The sequence below is a fragment of the Teleopsis dalmanni genome, chromosome X, assembly GCF_002237135.1.
Source record: "Teleopsis dalmanni isolate 2A chromosome X, ASM223713v2, whole genome shotgun sequence".
NCBI lineage: Eukaryota > Metazoa > Arthropoda > Insecta > Diptera > Diopsidae > Teleopsis > Teleopsis dalmanni.
In genome coordinates this window covers 99546472-99557791 of record NC_051848.1, presented here as the reverse complement: position 1 = coordinate 99557791, position 11320 = coordinate 99546472, and positions in this window count along the sequence as shown.

Genomic DNA, 11320 nt, shown 5'->3' with positions numbered 1-11320 from the left:
GTGCCAGTTTATTTATTATTTTTTCTCGAAAGTTTCAAGTATATCTATTTGCCAGTTGCAGCTACAGCTGCAACTGCGACTGCAACTGCAACTGCAACAGCATTGATTGTGCGTGCATAAATAATAAGAAGCAATTTAACTAAATATTATTAACAAATTAATAGAAACAAATTAATAGATTTTCATCTTTCAATATAAACATTAGTTTTTTTTTTTTATTTTTTATTTTTTTTATTTTTTTGCATAAATAAATAAATATTTTTGGCAAGTTTTTATTGATAGCTCCGCTCCGGTGTATCTGAAGCATTAATTAATAAGCCAAAAAGCAAGCAAAGCCTTGAAGGTAAACAGAGTAAGCGTAGTCGTGAAGCGGGCGAGAAAGTGTTATGTAGAGCGAAAAAGCGTTTCATGAAAGTGAATAATACTATGTATTTGTATATTTGCTCAATGTTTAATTAAAATATTTGCAGTGTACACTGTACACTGTACACTGTACACTGAGCAAATACACCGCACGATATGACAAATAAGTTAAAATTGCTGCTGCCTCCATAAAAACGGCGTGTAAAAAGCATTAAAACATAAATAAACTGCACATTTTTTCGGGTGCTTTCGGGTGCGAGCAAAAAAGGCCATCAATAAAAAATTAAAACATAAAATACTACATAAGACTTAATATATATTTTATATTTGCTTTTGCGATTTTTAAATATTTATAGTTAATAAAAAAAAATTGAGAAAAAATTTAAATGTATTTTTTTAAATCCTCCCAAAGGCAATAAATTTGAACGCCAACAAGCGGCAAACAACAGCTCAACAAGCAACAAATATCACAGATATCAGCAATCAACAGCACCGCCATCCACTCGCAACTGCAGCAGCCAGCAACAAACGGCAGCCCCGAATATCTACTAGCAACATTTTCTTTCCAATCCAAACTTTAAAAGCAACCATCGCCAGCAAAATGCGACGAAATGTTAAATTAGTTGTTTTTGTGAGTGTGATTTGGATGTTCGTCATGATTTACTTCTTCCAATCGAACACTGAAAAGGTAAGAGCACTATTTCCCATTACATGTACACAAGTACACAATAAACACATTTTTTTTTGTTTTTTTGATAAATTCAAGCATCATTAGTAAGCAATAACAGACATATCTACATAACATAGTCCAAGCCGATTTCTTGTTTGATCGGCTTTAGCTTTTGTGAATCTCAATAACATATGTCTCTAATTCCAAAACTTTCCCAACAAACATCATCGTTTTAAATGCAGCGAACGCTACGCACAAGGCGTCGTTGCATGCATGAGAATTGGCTCATTAAGTTCATTAGTTCTGATTAAAACGCTTAAAAAATAGAAACCAAATGCCGCAAGTTGTACGTGTCGAGATAGAAGATACAAAAGCCATAGAGTCGATACTTTGTTACTTTAATTTATGTGCTCTAAGCGTACAAAACATTCTACAAAGAACGAAATACTTGGCGTGAAATTAGAAGATGGAAAAGTCGGGCGGGCTTCTCCATCTTCGTTGCTATTCCTTTGCTTGCTTTCTTCACACTGCACTGTAGTTTCGCTCAAATTAACAAATTAAATACTAAAATTAAGAAAAATTAATTTGTATTCTTTTTGTAGCGAAACTAAAACATTTTTAATTAACTACGAATGTGAAGCACTCCTCTGCTCTGAAATAAGAGAATGTCTTCACTTTCGTCGACGCACTGAATGTGCTTTTTGCTGCAATTATCTGCTCCCTTTTAGTGTGCATTAATGTGTTGAATTCCTCAAAGTGCACACAGTTCAAGTATCTAAAAAAAAATCTTATAAATTAATTTGAATTGCTCTCGTCATTTAAAATTTAGTTAAGAAATTAGGAACTACTATTTGTCTGAAGAAATTATCACACATACACATAAGTCATTATGGCCTCATAATTAATTGAAGAGGAAATACCATAAAGATACGTAGATAGTTAATATTGAAAAAAGTTAACAGTTAATATTGAAAAAAGTGATTAAGAAGTTAAAAAGTATAAAATAGGTTAAGAAATAACATTGTCGATATTTAAATTTAAAAACATATTAAAGCGAAATATCGATCATTTTTAATATTCAACACTTTGTACTTCAAAATGGAAAGGTTGAAAGATTTTCAATACCATAATTAATGAATAATGCGGAAAGATTTTCAGACTCTCTAATCATGGGAGCTGTCCTCATTTAAGTCCTATAACTTAATAATAAATGTATAATAAATGTGAAATGTTTAAAAACAGATAATGGATCTTTAAAGTTTCACTTAAGCGAAGTTGCCACACTTTAATTTGTGGCAATCCTAGTATATATCGTTGTATATAATAGGTATTAAATGCTTAAACAAAAAATGGATATTTTCAGTCTCATTCAAGCAGAGTTCATACACTTTATTTTTTGATAATTCTAGTACATATCGTTGTATATAATAGTTATTAAATACTTAAACAAAGAATGGATCTTTTTAGTCAAGCAGAGTTGCCACACTTCGATTTATGGCAATCCCAGCACCTATCTTAGTACATAAAAAATGTTATATGCTTAAAACTAAAATCATAGCACTTGACAGATAATATATGTCTATAATTCTTTATATATACTATTTTGACTATCTACATTACAAAGCTCCAGGTTCATTACAAAGTCCCAGATGCATGTAAATTATTTTCGTATTAAAACAAGTTCGTGTGTCGATATTTACTCAAAATAATACACAATGCATATCAACTTACTAGAGATTGACTTTATATCGAATAGGTATTAAATCCTCTCACTTGTCAGCACTACGCATTTGGTTTGAGAATGACAGCAAGTTATTGGAAAGAAAAGAATTAAAGACAAAGAATTCACGTCATATATATATATACATATATTCTTGACTTGTCTATTTATTTCACTTCTTTTATATTATGGATGCCTAGGATGACTTTCTCTAAGATAACAAAATTTTAATAGCATTTAATCGTCTGCAGGGCTAATGTATGTAGATGATTCTTTAAAAGTGAAAATTGAAGTAATGTATTCATGTACAAAAGTTGGTACATAAAAAAAAAATCGGTAGCGTAATCTGAACAATCTATCCAATTATAATTGTATGGTCTATTTAAAACAATATACTTAATAGCAAAGTGAAGTGAGGTTTAAAGGAACATTAACACTTATACTCAGAGACAACTAATACCCATTGCAATATTTCTCTCTCTCTCTCTCTCTCTCTCTCTCTCTCTCTCTCTCTCTCATTGCACTAAGAAACGCCATTGACAACAACAACAAATTACATACTAAAAAAGTCGCAAAAATCGGTTTACTATATATTATGTTGTGTTGCATCATTGTTCTTCTCTACGAAAATCGACCACAGCATTGAAGTTCCCATAAGGAAGTGAGCTTTACTAACCTTTTTTTTCTAACATAACTCCTTGCGTTATTCCTGTTAAGCTATTTGAATTTTCAGAAGAAATCAAGTAAGCGAAAAAGGTCAAGTAATTCTAATTTCGTCATCTCTAGGAGATCCGTGATGAAACAGTCTCCTAAACATTAATGCCGCTAATGCTTAGCGGTAATATAATGTATTCTAGTGCCATAAAATATATTTGAAATATTAATAATTAAACATGGTATATGCATACATAAATACATGCATATTTGTGAATGTATATGTATATTAGGCGGAACGCTCATGGTAGCCTTGTACAATGTAGCAACAAATCTTTTAATAAAAAAATAATTAGTTAAGTAATAAAAATGCAATAAATAAATGCCAAAATAAAAAAAAATAATTTTTATTATTATTTTAGGTATTTTTTTGTAGTTTCTATACATATATGTATGTATGAATTTCTACCTTTTGCACAAACGTTTAAAATCATAAAACTATTATCTATTTTTCCACAGAAATGTTTTTTCTAAAAGAAAAATATTAAGTTCTTTGAAAGGACGGAACAGAGTTAAATAAAGCCGAAAAAAAATACCAGGAATTTAATAAAAAAGCCAAAAATAATTAAATAATAATCCATTTTCATTCCTCTCCTACCGTTTATCGTTTACATTTCGTGACCAAACGGTTCTGTCAGCTATCATACAAAGCGATTTTACCTCACTCAGCTTAGCTGAAAAGTTAACCAAAAACCAACAACACCAACAACACCAACAACAACAACAATAAAAACCAACAAACTCTTTACTTTATGTCTCTTCTATTGCTTCGCTCATTTTCTATTGTTTCTTTTTTTAATATTTTGCATTAATTATTGCTTGATTAGAAGCTATACGCTAACAACAAATGAGCAATAACAGAAACAATGCAAATTACTATTGTAATACTTTTATTGTGGCTGTTTTGTTAACAAACATTGTTGTTGCTGCTACTGCTACTGTTACTACTTCTGCTACTACTACTACTACTATTATACTTTGTACTACTACTCGTTGGTGTGTTTGTTGTTGCTTTCGCTGTTATCAACTTGCGTACTCTGAATATTACACATTGTACTACACAATAATTTAGCTTTTCCTTGTTTTTAGTTTATTTGTTGTTTTAATGTTTAGTGTGCTTCGTTTTACAACTACAAAGATTATTACAAGATATGCTGCCAATATTTGTGTTGTTATTCTTCTTCTTCTTGTTGTTGTTGTTGTTGTGCTAATTTTTTTTGGTGTTGCTGTTGTTGATAGTTTATTGCCACAATAACCGTTATACTAAATGCATATATTTGGTGTATAAGTCAAACTATTTTGCCTCCGCAACCACGCCTACGCCGACATATACAAAAGCAGTGGCGGTTGTTAAAAATTCTTGAGTAGTTTTCAGTGACTCAAAGGTTATTCGGTAATTTTTTTTAAATATTCAAACTACGAATAATTTGTGATTTGCATAGTAATGAGTTAATTTTTTTATGGAAGTATAAGAACAGTTCAATCGTCTGCAAATATTTAAGCAGAGAAAGTATTGGATTAATACTATATTAATTCAACAACAATACAGTAGCGATTGAATATCAAAATCATATGACAAAAAAAAAATTATTTAAACTATATGGGTACGCCAAAATTGAATTTAACCCATAGCAGGCATTTCTTAATATCAGATTGATTAAATCAGATTGATGACATTTAGTAGACGGAGACGGAAGGAGTGAAATCTGCATATTCAAAGAATAGAAAATCATCGTCTGGTCAAGATTATAATGGAAGAGAAACCAACAGTCGCGAGATTTCCCGGCTGACCGCCGAAGAGATGGTATAATTGTTGAACGTCTGGCTCTACATAAACATGATAATATGATATGTCAAAATTTTATATAAATATATCCAATTCAATTGTTGTAACAAAAAAGGATTTAATTCTACCATAAAGAAGAAGAAAATTGAATCAGTATTTTTTGCCTAGATCAAAGCGAGAAAGCTATAAAGAACGAACCTGAGGGTTCCTCTTATCCGTTTCCAATCAGATCGACACAACACTTATTTTTCCAACTTATTTTATGAGATGATAAAGCAGGCCATAATAGCCCACAATGCTCAGATGATGGTCCAAAATAAAGTACACTTATGTCCATGTTTAAATTGTAACATTTAAATAAACAAAAAATTCGACAACGGAAATATAGGTGGATTGGACACATGTCACGAAAAAGCACAAAGGACGTAGAACATGCGGCATTAACCTGGAATTCACGAGGCTTAGAACCATTACCAATAAAACGAATAAATCGATGGTTACAATGAGATATATCGCTCGAGATAAACAAAATTGCAAAACTCTTTGTGGATAGGCTACGTTTATACAATCAAATATTGTATAGAACATACCATAATAAAATATAAATATAAAAATTAACACTATTAAAAATTTTTAGTATTCCTAATTTGAATAACCAATAAACTAAGTTGCAGAACTGAAACGATAATAATAACCGCAGCGGATAATCACTCAACTCGAATGCTTGAAGTCCCAGGTTTCGCTATCAACTGAGCACAAATTTTTTGTTTCTTGTTTTGTTATTAATTTATTTTTTTTTTTAAGTTAAAATATGATTGTTTTCATATATATTAATTTTTCAAGTGCAAAAACTTCACCAGTCCGTCTTTCACCACACTTTTACGTATAATAGTTGCTATTCATGTCGGGAACATGAAAAGCATAAGGCAACGACAGGATAAAGTTTATTAATTAGTTTAAAGACTAATAGAGTAACTGTAAAGATAGGCTAAGAGATTCATCAATCCATTTAAAACAGTCTCATATAGATTCATTACACGTTACACGCTATGCTTACACTTAACCATTCAGAAACGAAAGCTGTACTAAAAGTAGATCACGGTTGAAAACTTACCCTAGACTTGCCAACCGAAAATAACACTAATAATATAGGCACGGGATTTCTAATACCACACTGTGGACTGAAGCATATAATGTTTCTAGCTTTTGTCAATTGAAACGCTCAAAACCCATCCATGGGACAAACTCATTACCACATACAACACACGAAACATTCAGTTGAAAGATAAGAAGAAAACTTGTACACGAAAAAAATTAAATTGATTCAATATATTATTTTTTAAAATACTCTTTTCACAATAGGCGTTTAAAGTATTTCAAAATTTAAAATTTTTAAAATAAATTTTAAAACCTTCAAGGAACTCGATTCGATATTGATTTTTATGAAGGACTTAACTCTAATATGTACCTTGGTCGAATATTTAGAGAGGTTCCATTTCCATCCGAATGACACTTTAACAGTTTGCATGCAATACCAGTTAAATCGATCGTCATCCTCTTATGGTATGTCGGTTATTATATGTAGCGATCAATCCAAATGGCGCCGAAGAATTCCTAAAAAAATGCGGCAACATATTTTTTTGAAAAACTTATAAATTTTTTATTTCCAGACCGTAAATATTTCTCTTTGCTTATTTTGCACTACAACAGACTTCTGATATTTAAGTTATTTCTTTTAATCAAATAATCAAATAAATGTGTCATTACTGCAGTTTCTTCTTGATTGTCGTAGATTTCTTATCTCAAACACTCTATTAGCTGATATTCAGATATTTAAATAGTTTTTCTTGTGTTTATTCTGAGGAACTCATTAAATTAATGTGTTTATCATCGCGAGATAGGGGAAAATGAGTCAAGATTATTAAAGTTAATTAGCTTTGGAATAATTAAACAGCGCGAGAGACAATAGTGAAAACGAAACGTTTACTAAACTAATTTTAATAGAAAGTTTTTTCTGATATTCAATCTTCTGTTGAAAAGCCCACTTTACTTGGATAATACAATACTGTGGGAAAATTAAAAGAAAAAATACATTTTTGGAAAAAATTAAAAATTTAAATTTTTTAAATAGGGAAGAATACTCGTATCTTGTGTGTCTGACTGTCTAGATATAAACATCTAGCAATAATATTATTTTCTAATCATGAATATTTTATATTTGACTTTGGGATAGTTAGTATAAAGGCATTACTAATTGGAAGTGCCGTTAGAGTACACTTGAGGGTTTCAGTTCGGAGGTATAATAACCCACTAACATATTCGTGTAAATTTAATAACGAAATCAAACATGCTCATTTGTTAGTAGGCAAATAATTTATCAATATGTTCTTTTGAGTTATAATATTTCAAATGAAACAATCTTTCTTTGCAGTTCTTTGAGAGTAGCGTAAGAACAATTTTCGACCTTGACTAAATTGCTTCCTATATCAATATAATATTATATTGTATAAGTTGAGTAAGTTTGTTTGTGCATTGATATACTACTCACAGGCCTCCGAGTCTTTAGCGATACGAGTTAGGGATAGTATTGATGGAGTTATAGTCCCAATGTATAGTTATTGGGCGGCATGTCAACTATATGGGCGAACTCGTAAGCTATAAATAGGTTTCCATCGTCCCTTTAATTCCAGTTTTGATTCCCGGAAAACCAAAACTGCAGGTGTGCAGGTTCTAGATACAATAGCCGAATTTCGTAACATTCGGCAGACTGTCAATAAAGATATTCATTTCAATAAAGAGGATCTGGAGTAGATACTTCCTCTGGTATGCAGCAGCGAGTATGATTCGTTGAGTTATTGGTAGTAGAGAGTAGATCCTTTCACCTCGGAGGCATCTATGTAGAAGTAAAATGATGAATAACATCAGGAATATTTTGACCATAGTACTTGAGCACAAAAATTTGCGAACACAGATCTCCTACTTACAATGACTATTTATAGTGGATAATCGAAGATCACAAACTAACAGAATAATGATAGTTCACAGATAGTAAAGGTTGTGGAATTGATATAGAAGCAAGTAGAAGAATTATTTAAAGTTTTAATTTTGGTTATGTTAATATAATTTAGTAAAAAAGTCGATCTCTATGTAGCCACAGGTTGTAGATCTGGTTCTGTAGCAGAAGAAAAGTACACAAATACATTTATTCGATGTAAAGCTTTACTTACGAAAAAGAAAATGGCGATATGTATGAAAAAAATGTGGCATTTGATGTACATTGTGACCGAAAAGCTTTCGGAAATTCTCATTTAAAATTCGCGCGCTGTATATTTTTCGATATTTTAAGTTTATGTAGTTTGGGCAGCACTGTCCTTAATTACTATGCCAAAAATGAGCGCGATCTGTCGGACAGTTCGTTTACGGCAGCTGTTGAAACCAGTTCACCTCAGTAGTGCGTTGCGAAAAAAACAATGGAAAAAAATATTGAACAAAGAGTTTGCATCAAATTTTGTTTTTCGAACGAAATTTCGTGTGCAGAATCGTTGCGAATGCTACAAAAGGCTTATGGGGAATCAGTTTTATCGAAAACTCAAGTTTATGAGTGGTACAAAGCCTTTCAGGACTGTCGTACGACCGTCGAAGACATGCCGCGTTCTGGACGACCTTCGACCTCTACCACCGACGAAAACATTGAAAAGGCAAAGGAAATCGTGTTCAAAAATCCTCATGTGAGTGTTAGAGAGATAGCACGAGAGCTAGGCATCGGTCGTGAGATGGCTCGTTTGATTTTGGTGGACAATTTGTGTATGCGACGTGTCAACGCCCGGCTTGTTCCGATTCACCTCAATTTGTTCAACATTATCAACGATTTTAAGGCCAAACATTCAATAAATACCATCGAACAGCCACCGTATTCACCTGATCTTGCACCGTGTGACTTTTTCCTGTTTCCCAACCTCAAATTACCACTCAGAGGAACGCGTTTTGAATCCATAGAAGACGTAAAACAGAATTCGCAGAGGGAACTCAAAGCCATACCGGAAAGCGCCTATTAAAAATGTTTTATGATTGGAAGAAACGTTGCATTTGTGTATCGCTTCTAATGGAGCATATTTTGAAGGAGATAAAATAATATTGATGAAGATTAGAATTTTGCGTTTTATTTAAAATTTTCCTTTTCACAAACTTTTCGGTCACAATGTATATGGTATAAACTAAGCACTAGAGATTCCATTGAAACAAATTAAAACATACGGATATCTGAAGGAAGACGCATCAGTTTTTAGAAAACGAAATATTAATAACAAAAACAAGTACCAAAAACAAAAGTTGACCCCACTTTTGTGAAATCAGTTCCACTGTTCGGAGTAGAGTGTTCTTCATCAAACGACAATATTTCAGTAAAGTAACATACGTAGAAATTAAGTATCTGAAGGTAGTTGTGGGTCACACTAGATGTGACTGAATAAAGAACAATTCTACGAGAAGTAAATTACATTTAACGTAAGATCCGATGCCGCCAACCAAAGTAGTTCGATCGCGTTTCAAGAATGTCGTGGTTGACAGTTTTTAACCGCATTCTGGAAGCGAATCTAAAAAGATAACTGTTGGACACCCAAACCAATAATTTGAGAACAAAGTTTCACAGAAACTGAGAGCAAAAAGAAAAACGATCACCAAAAAAAAAATTGGAATAATTATTAAGAAGTGAGATCCACTGCATATACAGGTGCAATAAAAGAATTTCTTGAAAAAGACGAATAAGAAAGTTTATATCTCAGCAGTAGCTTAAGTCATGTGAAGTTTCTATCCTTATGCACTGTTTCAGAATGGCAGGTTATTTTTTGCAGTAGATTCTTCTTCTCAGTCATTTAGAAGCATTTAGAGATGTTTGGAATATTTGAGAGTCAATCCATGCCGTCGCGCATTTGGTGTCATAAAAGTATTGAAAGTGATAGCACGAAGCTAAGTAGTTTAAATTGTTTAAATGAACGAAGCCTCGAATTAAACTTTAAGTTTATCTCACATAAAAGGTTAGACATTATCAGTCTGTATAGTTTAAAATTAAAGCGATCAGATACAACTTTTAGTTTCATTTTTGTTCATTTGGTTTAAACCATGGCCACAACTTTCGTAGATTATTTATAGCCACCATTCAAATTAATTCCTACCTTACCATTTAACATAATGTAATCATTTTATGAGATACTCCTAGCAGATACGAACGATTTAACACATGCAGTATAAATTTGCACGGCAACGAAATTTATTTTGACAATTGAAACATAAATCAACGCGATCGGATTTTTTAAGATACTTTTAATATCTTTTCTTGTGCAAATTGAAAATTGAATTGTAGTTGTGTGGGGCGGATAAGGTGGAAAGGGAAGTCAGTAACGGTCGCCGTAAATAATAGATATTCAGATATTGCCCACAAAAAAAAAAAAAAACACAAACAAAAAAAATTAGATGAAGAAATACGTAAAATACGTAAAAAAGATAGAAAATTAAATTTAAAAGTTTGAAAAGGCGACGTTGTTAATAGAAAAAGGTTACGAAGGTGCAGTGAAATAAATTTAAATCAAATTGTGTGCACTGCATGCCAAAGACAAATATGACTGTTGCCGAATTGTATCTGCACACAAGCCAGCCCGGCGGACCTAATGCGGCGATATTGTATCTGCGCGTCTATGTGTGCACATGCAGTACACATTAATAATTGTAACTCGATGGCATAACGTATGGGGCCGGCTGTGGCGCCCATGATGTATCTAAGCGCAAACAAGCTGCTCGTATCTCTTAAATTAAAAACTAAAACAGTGGAAAACTTAAAAGTATCTTACGTTGTTGTGTTTTGTGACCAAAAATGTTAGTAATTTCTGGTTGCTATTGTTTTCTTAATTTATTTACTTACCCGCATATATTTAAATATATACATTTTTCCTTACTCTGTTTGGTTAATACTCATATAATATACATAATTTGCTAGGTTTGGCAAAGATAAATTTTTATTTCTTATTTTATTTTTTAGTATATACAAATTCATTTTTATTTGTATTTTGTAATT